Raw genomic sequence first — 11,788 nt, 5'->3', positions numbered from 1 at the left:
GGTGGCTGCAGCACAGGGAACTTAGAGGAGCGGGGAGCTAATAGGGGGGTTGCCGGTCCACCCTGGTTCCAAGCCCCCACCAGCTAGCTGCAAGGGGCTGCTCTTCCTGCAAGCAGTGGACAAAGCAGGCGGCTGCCAAAGGACGTTAGAAGGGAGCATTGCACATCTTTAAATGAGCATGTTCCGTAATTGATCAGCAAGGTAACAATGAAACAGCGTTTACGGGGATGACTTTAAGTGAGGAGTTACTGTATCTATATTTGAATATAAAGTCCCTACATAAAGCCATAGGCACCATAACAATTAATTATGCTTACAATAACCCAGTGAGACCACCCAGCATCATTAAACAATCATATTCACAGAACAGATTTAACTCAGCCAGCCAATAAATCCAAAGCAGCAGAAAAACTACTTTCACCCTTCTCTTTGACTTCCCTAGGAGAAAAGCCACTAGCTTTCCCCCAGACAGTGTCAAATCAATGGCTTTTGCAGCATGCCCAGAAGGTTGAGTTTTGGCTATAAGGGATCCTGTGGTATGTACAGGAGAGAATGTTCACCAAGGAAAAGAGACAATGGATGTTGGGAATCTGAGATTCCTTGTCAGAGAAACATGTGATGATATAAATTTGGGTGTCTGCTCTGATGGCTCAGAGAAAAGATCCATCAGTCTTCTGCTTTTCTCCTTCACCTAAGGTTTTGAATGATACTTGGGTCTCCTTCCCTTCCCGGTCTGAGGATTCTACCTTCGTTAGCTCCAAGAAGACACAATACGAAGAACACATCTACAGATGTGAGGACGAGCGTTTTGAGGTAGAATTCTTCCAAAATCATTCTTGGAAAGCCTGGGATTCTATGAACTGGTTAGCTATATAGTATAAAAACAACAAGGAGTCTGGTGGCACCTTAAAGACTAACAGATTTATTTGGGCATAAGCTTTCATGGGTAAAAACCTCACTTCTTTGGATGCATAGAGTGAAAGTTACAGATGCAGGCATTACATACTGACACATGGAGAGCAGGGAGTTACTTTGCAAATGGAGAACCAGTGTTGACAGGGCCAATTCCATCAGGGTGGATGTAGTCCACTCCCAATAATGAATGAGGAGGTGTTAATTCCAGGAGAGGAAAAGCTGCTTCTGTAATGAGCCAGCCACTCCCAGTCCCTATTCAAGCCCAGATTAATGGTATAAAATTTGCAAATGAATTTTAGTTCTGCTGTTTCTCTTTGAAGTCTGTTTCTGAAGTTTTTTTGTTCAATGATAGTGACTTTTAAATCTGTAATAGAATGACCAGGGAGAGTGAAGTATTCACTTACTGGCTTATGTGTGTTACCATTCCTGATGTCCGATTTGTGTCCATTTATTCTTTTGCGGAGGGACTGTCCGGTTTGGCCAATGTACATGGCAGAGGGGCATTGCTGGCACATGATGGCATATATAACATTAGTGAATGTGCAGGTGAATGAGCCCTTGATGGTGTGGCTGATGTGGTTGGGTCCTCTGATGGTGTCGCCAGAGTAGATATGGGGACAGAGTAGGCAACGAGGTTTGCTACAGGGATTGGTTCCTGGGTTGGTGTTTCTGTGGTGTGGTGTGGTGTGTAGTTGCTGGTGAGTATTTGCTTCAGGTTGGGGGGTGGTCTGTAAGCGAGGACTGGCCTGCCTCTGAAGGTCTGTGAGAGTGAGAGATCATTTTCCAGGATAGGTTGTAGATCGTAGATAATGTGCTGGAGAGGTTTTAGCTGGGGGCTGTATGTGATGGCCAGTGGTGTTCTGTTATTGTCCTTGTTGGGCCTGTCCTGTAGTAGGTGATTTCTGGGTACCTGTCTTGCTCTTTCAATCTGTTTCCTCACTTCCCCAGGTGGGTATTGTAGTTTTACGAATGCTTGATAAAGATCTTTGTCCTCACCCACAACCACTTCAGATTTGGGGACAACTTATACCTTCAAGTCTGATTACTTTGCCCTGAGGACTTGGGATGCATTCGCAGCCAGTACAGCTACTGGAAAAGTCTGTTAACGTGTCTGGGGATGGAGTGGAAATCCTCCAGGGACATCTCCATGAAGCTGTCCTGGAGATACTCCAAAAGACTTGCCACAAGGTTTCTGGGCAATGCAGCCTTATTCCGTCCTCCATGGTAGGACACTTGACCGTGCCATGCTTGCAGCAAGTAATCTGGTATCAATGCATGACAAAGCCTGGCAGCGTATGGTCCCGGTGTTTGCTGGCATTCAAGCAACATCCGTTCTTTATCTTACTGTGTAATCCTCAGGAGAGTGATATCGCTCATGGTAACCTGGTTGAAATACGGGAATTTAATTAAGGGGACAGAGGTGGCAGTTCCTACTGGGCTGTTTGCCTGTGGCTGAAAAGAAATCCTTCCCTGCAGTTAGCCAAGTGCAGGGGGGAGGGGAGGAATTGGCCCAGAGCTTTTCGTGTTTGGCTAGCAGGGATCTTCCCTGATACCAGCCACATGGTGGGGGGAGGGATAAAGCAATCATCCAGAGAATTGGATGGGGGCGGGGGGTTAGTTTGTTTCCTGCTGCTGAATGTTAACAGGAAAACTGCAGCACTCAACGGGCTTTGCTTGGTATGTGGGAAAGGAGGGCGCAGAAGCCGAAAGACAATGGCTTACCATGGCCGCATGCAAGCCGAATTCTGTTGCCCGGACCTGCGTCTGTGATCCCTAGCAGCAAAGCCACAGGCACTCAATATTAAGAGGCAAAATGCGACCTTGCACAGAAATCACATGTGCTATGTAATGTGAATAGTGTTGGTCACCGTGAAAGAGTATAAGCATTGTTCTGCAAAATGTATCTTTTTAAAAAATTCTCTCCTTTTTTCCCTCCCTCCAGCAGCTGCAAATTCTTCAAGCCTCCCTCCTCCATCCCGAAGGCTATCACAGATAAGGCGTCGGAAAAAGAAGACGCGAGACGAGATGTTCGCAGAAATCATGGAATCCAGCCGCAGTGACAGAGCTCATCTGAATGAGTGGAAGGACACCGTTTCAAAGTATAGGAAAGAAGACAGTGAACGTGAGGACAGGAGGGACCAACGTGAGGAGAGGAGAGACTCTCGAGATGAGAGGTGGTGGCAGGAAGATCAGAGGAGGCAGGATGCAACACTGGGGCTGCTGCGTGAGCAAACAGACATGCTCCGGCGTCTGGTGGAGCTTCAGGAACGGCAGCAGGATAACAGAGTGCCCCTACAGCCCCTGTATAACCCCCCTCCCCGCTCACCATGTTCCATAGCCTCCTCACCCAGACGTGTAAGAACGCAGGGGGGAGGCTCCGTACACCTTCCCATTCCACCCCAGTGGACAGCCCAAGCAAAAGGCTGTCATTTTTTTAACCTTTTTTTAGTGGCCTTTTCCTTCCCGCCGATCCTCCTCCCAAACCCCACCCAGGTTCCCTCTCTCTTTTTATAATTTATTAATAAAGAATAAATGATTTTTAAACGATAGTGACTTTATTTGGTTTTAAAGCAAGCTGGGGGAAGGTGGAGGGTGGGTTCCGTACAGAGAATGAGTCAATAAAGGGGGCGGGTTTTCATGAAGGAGAAACAATCAGATATTTCTCACTGTAGCCTGGCCAGTCATGGAACTGGTTTTCAAAGCTTCTCTGATGCACAGAGCTTCCTGGTGTGCTCTTCTAATCGCCTTGGTGTCTGGCTGAACGTAATCAGCAGCCAGGCGATTTGCCTCAGCCTCCCACCCCGCCATAAAGGTCTCGCCCTTACTTTCACAGAGACTGTGGAGCACACAGCAAGCAGAAATAACAATGGGGAGGTTGGTTTGCCTGAGGTCTGAGTGAGGCAGTAACGATGGCCAGTGACCTTTTAAACGGCCAAATGCACGTTCTACCACCATTCTGCACTTGCTCAGCCTGTAGTTGAACAGCTCCTAACTCCTGTCCAGGCTGCCTGTGTATGGCTTCATGAGCCATGGCATTAAGGGGTAGGCTGGGTCCCCAAGAATAACTATTGGCATTTCAACATCCCCAAGGGTTATTTTCTGGTCCGGAAAGTAAGTCCCTTGCTGCAGCCCTTTAAAAAGAGTAGTGTTCCTGAAGACGCGAGCGTCATGAACCCTTTCCGGCCAGCCCACATTGATGTTGGTGAAACGTCCCTTGTGATCCACAAGTGCTTGCAGCACCATTGAAAAGTACCCCTTGCGGTTTATGTACTGGGTACCCTAGTGGTAACCTCGTGCTCCGGTGACAAGATAGGGATATGGGTTCCATCTATTGCCCCACCACAGTTAGGGAATCCCATTGCAGCAAAGCCATCCACTATGGCCTGCACATTTCCCAGAGTCACTACCTTTTGTAGCAGCACCTGAGTGATTGCTTTGGCTACTTGCATCACAGCAGCCCCACAGTAGATTTGCCCACTCCAAATTGATTCCCGAGTTACCGGTAGCTGTCTGGCATTGCAAGCTTCCACAGGGCTATCTCCACTCGCTTCTCAACTGTGAGGGCTGCTCTCATCTTGGTATTCTGGCGCTTCAGGGCAGGGGACAGCAAGTCACAAAGTTCCATGACAGTGCCCTTACGCATGCGAAAGTTCCGCAGCCACTGGGAATCATCCCACACCTGCAACACTATGCGGTCCCACCAGTCTGTGCTTTTTTCCCTTGCCCAGAATTGGCGTTCCATGGATAGAACCTGCCCCATTAACAACATGATCTCCAAAGCATCGGGGCCCGCGGTTTGAAGAATTCTGTGTCCGTGTCCATGTCCATGTTCTCATGACGCTTGTCACTGCGCTGCCGCCGCCGCTGCCTCCTCGCCTCGTTTTTTTAGTCCTGACTCAGCATAAACTCCACAAGAACGCGCAAGGTGTTTACAATGTTCATGACTGCTGTCTTGAGCTGAGCGGGTTCTATGCTTACCGTGGTATGGAGTCTGCAGTGTTCACCCAGGAAAAAAGGCACGAAATGGTTGTCTGCCATCCGTTGCTTTCATGCAGGGAGGGAGGGAGGGGTGAGGCTGTACCCAGAACCACCTGCGACAATGTTTTTTGTCCCATCAGGCACTGGGATCGCAACCCAGAATTCCAATGGGCAGGGGAGACTGCGGGAACTATGGGATAGCTATGGGATAGCTACCGACAGTGCAACGCTCCAGAAATCGACGCTAGCCCCGGAACATGGACGCACACCGCTGAATTAATGTGCTTAGTGTGGCCGCATACATTCGACTTTATACAATCTGTTTCCCAAATTCGAATTATATAAATTCGGATTAATCCCGTAGTGTAGACATACCCTTATAGTTAGAAAGCTTTCCTAATATCTAATCTAAATCTCCCTTGCTGCAGATTTAGCCTATTACTACTTGTCCTGCCTTTGGTGGACATGGTTATGCTTCTACCTAAGGACTGTTCAACCTCTGTGAATACAAGAATCAAAATCCAAGTAACTGCTTCTGATCACCAACTCCTTCCCCTCCAACCCATTGACTTTATCGTGGTCGGTAGCTTTGGCACAGCTTTCTTTCTCTTCTCTTTAGGTCATTCCAAATGAAACTGTTCAATGGCAGGTGCATAATTGATGCTTCCTTTTATTAGTACATAGAGGCTGAAATATATTTCTGTTAAAAATCTGAAGAATGACATTCACAGAGTGTTAAATGATTGACACTCCAAATGGAACTCAGCACAGCAATTATTTGCCTATGCTAAGATTTATCGCTTTCTTTTGTAGTAATGCTGTCAATTGTGTACCTCCCACCCATGGAAAATCTTACTGAGCAACATAGTTACACCAATATAGGTCTGTAGTGTAGACCCGACCTTTATTTCCAGAAAGTAATATTGTACTATGGCTAACACATCTTCCCTTTCATCTGGATGTTGTCTTGGAGACCACCCTGGCAACAATCAGAGTCTTAGAGGCAATCCAAAGAAACTCCCCGCTTGTCTGCTGAGGAGCAAGCCAAATTCCAGCTGAACAACACTCTGGGTGGCACGTCGGAGGTGATCCACCGCAAGGCGCTGCAGAGGATATATGCTGACAAAGCGGCCGATATCATAGACGGGCTGAGGAAAAATTCATTTGTTGCCGTTCCTATTGTGCTGAAATGGTACTTCCCAGGTTTCGGCATTATTACTTGTGTTTGAGTAAAACTCATCGTATGCTAGGCACTGTCCAAACGTATAATACACACAGAGGCTCCAGTTGAGGAAAGCATACAGTCTGAGAAATGCAGATGCTTTTTATGTTCTAATAAGTGGTTGCGTTTCATAGTACCCAGCTACTATTGTGTCTAGTAAAGCCAAAACATCACTGGCCCTGCTGGCAGGATAAGGATTTTTTATTTTTCCTACCCAAGATAGGGTAGTCTTGAGTTCAAACATCAAGCTGGGGTGGGGTTCTGTATTGTCAGTTTTGGACACAACTGAGTTTGATCCCATTATAAATCCCATCTGTGAAAGTGAAAAAGACTTTGAAGTGTAGAGTCTGTATTGGATTCTGGTTCCAACTCAAAAATTACTGTGTTCTACTGCCAGCCTCCTGAACAGAAAGAGGAAGTGAGTGCACAATATTGAGGGGGGGCCAGAGACCACTCTCTTGAATAATAGTTATAACGGGCAATTTCAACTCCCCACATATAAAATGTCAACCTCTGGAGAAGGTGAGGAGAAGGAGTTTTTCAATATTTTAAATGATTGCTTCTTGTAATAGCTAGTCTGTAGCTACAGAAAAGGAGAGGTTATTGATTTACCCTGAATAACACTTAGGTTATTGTTATTTTGTGGTCCGGGAAGTAAGTACCTGCCTGCAGCCGTCTAAACAGCCCAGAGTTCCTGAAAACACGAGCGTCATGAACCTTGCCCGGCCATCCGACGTAGATGTTGGTAAAACGTCCCCTGTGGTCCACCAGTGCTTGCAGCACCATGGAAAAGTAGCCCTTTCGATTAATGTACTTGCTGGCCTGGTTGTCCGGTCCCAGGATAGGGATGTGAGTTCCATCTATAGCCCCACCGCAGTTTGGGAATCCCATCGCTGCGAAGCCATCTATGATCACCTCCACGTTTCCCAGGGTCACTACCTTTGACAGCAGTAGCTCAACAATTGTCTTGGCTACTTGCATCACCACAACCCCCACAGTAGATTTGCCCACGTCAAAGTGGTTCGCGACTGACCGGTAGCTGTCTGGCGTGGCAAGTTTCCAGAGGGCTATGGCCACTCGCTTCTGGACAGTCAGGGCTGCTCGCATCCGGGTGTCCTTGCGCTTCAGGGTAGGGGACAGCAACTCACAAAGTTCAAGGAAAATTCCCTTCTGCATGCGAAAGTTTCTCAGCCACTGGGATTCATCCCAGACCTGCAGGACTATGCGGTCCCATCAGTCAGTGCTTGTTTCACGTGCCCAGAATCGCCGTTCCACGGCATCAACATGACCCAGTGCCACCATGATGTCCACGGCGCGGGGTCCCGTGCTTTGTGACAGGTCTGTGCCACTCTCAGACTTCATGTCCTCATCGTGCTGCCGTAGCCTCCTCGCCCGATTTCTCACCATCTGACTCTGGAAAAGGTGGCTGATAAGGTGCGAGGTGTTGACAATGGCCATAACTGCAGCGATGGTCACAGCGGGCTCCATGCTCGCAGTGCTATGGCGTCTGCGCTGTCAATCACCATAAAAGTGCGCGAACTTATTGCCCGCCGGCGCTTTCAGGGAGGGAGGGAGGGAGTGACGGTTGGATGATGACAGTTACCCAAAACCACCCTCAACACATTTTTTTCCCCAGCAGTCATTAGGGGCTCAACCCAGAATTCCAATGGGCAGCGGGGACTGCGGGAACTGTGGGATAGCTGCCCAAAGTGCACCGCTTCCAATGTCGACGCTTGCCCCGTTAGTGTGGACTCACACAGTCGAATTACTGTCCTTAGTGTGGAAACACACGTTCGACTTTGTAATATCGATTCCACATATTCGATTTAAGTTACATCGAAGTACTCTCGTAGTGTAGACATACCCACAGAGTTTAAGGACAAAAGGGACGACTAGATTATCTCGTCTGACCTCCTCCTTCTCACAATGTGTTGGGTTTCATCACACAGGCCCACAGAGCACTTTAGCCAGTCATCAAATTGAACGTAAAAGAGAAATACACCTGGTGGTCCCTTTACCAGACCACTGAATGGCGGCACCTCTGGGATGCAGAATGTATAATATCACACAACACTATTAAACAGATGATTAAGGAAGGAAGGAAAGAACACCTTATGCAAAATAGAAACTCTGAGCATGCATGTGTATGTGTGACTTGTAGCCCATGAAGTGAGCATATAGCCATGCAATGATGATAGTTATATAGTAAGTAAAAGATAAAGGGGTGAGGAACGGATAACAGAAACACAAAAGATCTGTAGACCTAGACTTATAAACATTACTTAGAAAGACAAGATTGGTGAGATAATATCTTTTACTGTTGGTGAGAGAAACAGAATTTGGTCCAGGAAAAGATATTACCTCACCTGCTTTGTCTCGCTAGTATCCTGGGACCAAGACAGCTACATCAGCACTGCATACAAGAATAGCTTAAGCAATTAGTATAAGTAGAAAGCCTTCTAGCCTGAACAGGAGCAGTTGCTCAATGAGTTGGCATAAGGAAGTAAACCATAGACTCATAGATTCATAGACTTTAAGGTCAGAAGGGACCATTATGATCGTCTAGTCTGACCTCCTGCACAACGCAGGCCAAAGAATCCCATCCACCCACTCCTGTAATAAACCCTTAACCTATGTCTGAGTTATTGAAGTCCTCAAATCATGGTTTAAAGACTTCAAGGTGCAGAGAATCCTCCAGCAAGTGACCCATGCCCCACGCTACAAAGGAAGATGAAAAACTCCCAGGGACTCTGCCAATCTGTCCTGGAGGAAACTTCCTTCCTGACCCCAAATATGGCGATCAGCTAAACCCTGAGCATGTGGGCAAGACTCACCAGCTAGACACCCAGGAAAGAATTCTCTGTAGTAACTCAGATCCCACACCAACTAACATCCCATCACAGGCCATTCGGCATCTTTACCGCTAATACTCAAAGATCAATTAAATGCCAAAATTAGGCTATCCCATCACACCATCCCCTCCATAAACTTATCAAGCTTAGTATTGAAGCCAGATATGTCTTTTGCTCCCACTACTCCCCTTGGAGGGCTGTTCCGGAACTTGACTCCTCTGACGGTTAGAAACCTTTGTCTAATTTCAAGTCTAAATTTCCTAATGGACAGTTTATATCCATTTGTTCTTGTGTCCACATTGATACTAAGCTTAAATAATTCCTCTCCCTCCCTAGTATTTATCCCTCTGATATATTTATAGAGAGCAATCATGTCTCCCCTCAGCCTTCTTTTGGTTAGGCTAAACAAGCCAAGCTCTTTGAGTCTCCTTTCATAAGACAGGGTTAAGTCACAAAACATCACAAGGCTCTGTTTATTGTTTTGTCATAATGACGAGTGTTGCAAACAGCGGATAGGTAACCACAAGGGAATGGGAAGCCCTGCTCAATGTGTGTGTGTGTGCGTGTGTGTGTGTGTGGGCTGCCATCCCCTGCTGGAAGGAATGAGTCATGCTCAGTGTGAGTGTGCACATGTCTCTGCTGCCTCTTCCTCTTGTGAACAGGACTTGTTGATGACAACTGTTGGTCAAGAAAGCGCTGGGGCACTGTGGTAAGCAGCCTGACGGGAGCAGGTCCACTGCTGAGCCTCTCACCCAACTCCTTGCAGCACAGGGCTACGTGGTGCCTGGCTCAGGCTCAGGGGGTCAGCATGGACCAAGAGACAATAGTGCCCCCCCCCCGAAGTGAGACCCCACCCAGCTCTTTGCATCATGTCATCCCTTGGATCTATGATGGAGCACTGGGGTTAGTACTGAGCCACAGAGGAGAATGTCCCTTAATGAGTCCTCCATCCTCTTCTCTGCAGCACAGTGACCCCTATTGCTGAACTGGGACATTAGGATCAATCAAACTGAGAAAATCCTACAGAGTCCGTCCCTGCAGCTCAGCGGCCCCTAGTGCCACGCTGGAGCACTGCTAGCAGCACTGACTAAGGGGGAAGAGTGCCTCAGATTGAGCATCCCACCCCACTCCCAGTAGCACAGCCCCCACTACGGCCATGCTGGAGTAATGGGGTCAGCACTGTCTAAGAAATGAGAGTGCTTCCAGCTGAGCCCATCACCCCATTCTCTGCAGCATACTACCCCTTAGCACTGCTCAGCTTCCACATAGAGTTTTTTCTAATGCTCCTGGGAACTAGTCCTGATTCTGGTCACACTGCAAACTTACTGGAGTAAAAGGGAATAGTCCTGCTGACTTTGATGGGCTTTGGATCTGGTCTTCTAGGAGGGAAATGGGCCCTATGGTTGGGGCAGCGGAGTCTAAGACTGAGGACTCCTGGGTTCTGTTCCCAGCTCCGGGAGGGGAGTGGGGTCTAATATTTAGAGCAGTTGGGACTGGGAGTCTGAGCTCCTGGGTTCTAATCGTGGCTCTGAGACCGGAGTGGGGCTCACAATCTGAGCCTTGGGTGTTGTTCCTGGCTCTTTGTGTTGTTTTTGAACAAGTAATTCTTCCTCAACATGTCTCTAGACAAAAAGTATCACACGCTTTACCACAATTAGTAAATCCCATTACGATTTTCATCTAGAAAACACACATAATGATGATAATGATGATGATGATGATACAACTGCCTACGAAATGATTACCCTAGTGAATTTTGTTTTGTTGCAGGTTGAGGCAGAATTGTTCTTCCTCTGAGGAATATTACAAGAAATTTTCTTCAGGGCCTAGGCCCTAGAAGCCAGTGAATGAAATAAAAACACCTCTCTTTCCTTCAACACACTTAGCGTCTGCAGCTGGGAGAGGGAACTACTCTTCTTAAACAAGGTAGGCTATAGACGAATAACTTAAGCCCCCAACCATTCTCCCACTGAAGTGTATGGACATTGTGCCCCAGTCTGCAATGAGAGCAAGATCATGTCACTGGTTTCTTCATTTGAATTTTCCATACATTGGCAGAGAATCGTAGTGTGTGTCTGAGCATATGGGTTGTGTCTGTGTTCATTATCTATCTATCTATCTATCTATTGGTGTCTGAATCTATCTAATTAACAATCATGGGTCAGGTCATAAGCTTGACTTCAGTGGTGTTGAGCCAAATTTGAGAAAATCAAAATCACCATCTACTTTGGCAAATCTTGGCCATAGTGCCCACCAGAGTGATAGATAAGTACTAGACATACCCATCATCAGGCCATAGCTCTATTTATTATTTTGTTGCTGTTGTTGTTTTGTTGGTGGTGTTTCTTGCTTCTCCCTCCTCTCGTCCTTACTGCCCTCAGTTCCCCAATCCTTATCATCATCCATTGAATCAAAGTGGAAATGTTTCTTGAGATGGGTCTTTTATTTGGATCTGAATACAGTTGCCTGGGAGAGCTCAATCTGATCTCTTTTAATAGGAGAGTCCACTCCTAGGATCCGACCATGGTGAATGCACCACACCTGGTGCCCAAGAGTTAAGTGGTTGTCTCTTTTAGCTGAATTTACTTCAACCCTCTCTCCACATAATGAGAGCCCTGCACAGATACAAAAAATGCATATCTGCATCCGATACACAATCCACAAAAATTGTCTGCAGACATTCACATGCATGGATGTGGATATCTGCAGATATCTGTGGATTTGCAGGGCTCTACTTACCATGGCCAGGCTGAGGCTCTGAGACCCACCTCTGCCTGAGCATGGTTGGGGAGAGCTGTGTGGGAGTCGTGGACCCTCCACC

The 11,788-nt window shown here is 47.2% G+C and overlaps 1 pseudogene; it reads left to right on the top strand.

Moving 5' to 3' along the window:
* The first annotated feature begins 630 nt into the window (after window positions 1-630).
* The window catches only part of LOC135975143 (paired amphipathic helix protein Sin3a-like), a 365,185-nt pseudogene continuing 354,027 nt past the window's right edge, over window positions 631-11,788 (top strand).

This window comes from Chrysemys picta, chromosome 13 (assembly GCF_011386835.1).
Source record: "Chrysemys picta bellii isolate R12L10 chromosome 13, ASM1138683v2, whole genome shotgun sequence".
Taxonomy (NCBI): domain Eukaryota; kingdom Metazoa; phylum Chordata; order Testudines; family Emydidae; genus Chrysemys; species Chrysemys picta.
This window is presented reverse-complemented; position numbering and strand designations above follow the sequence as displayed.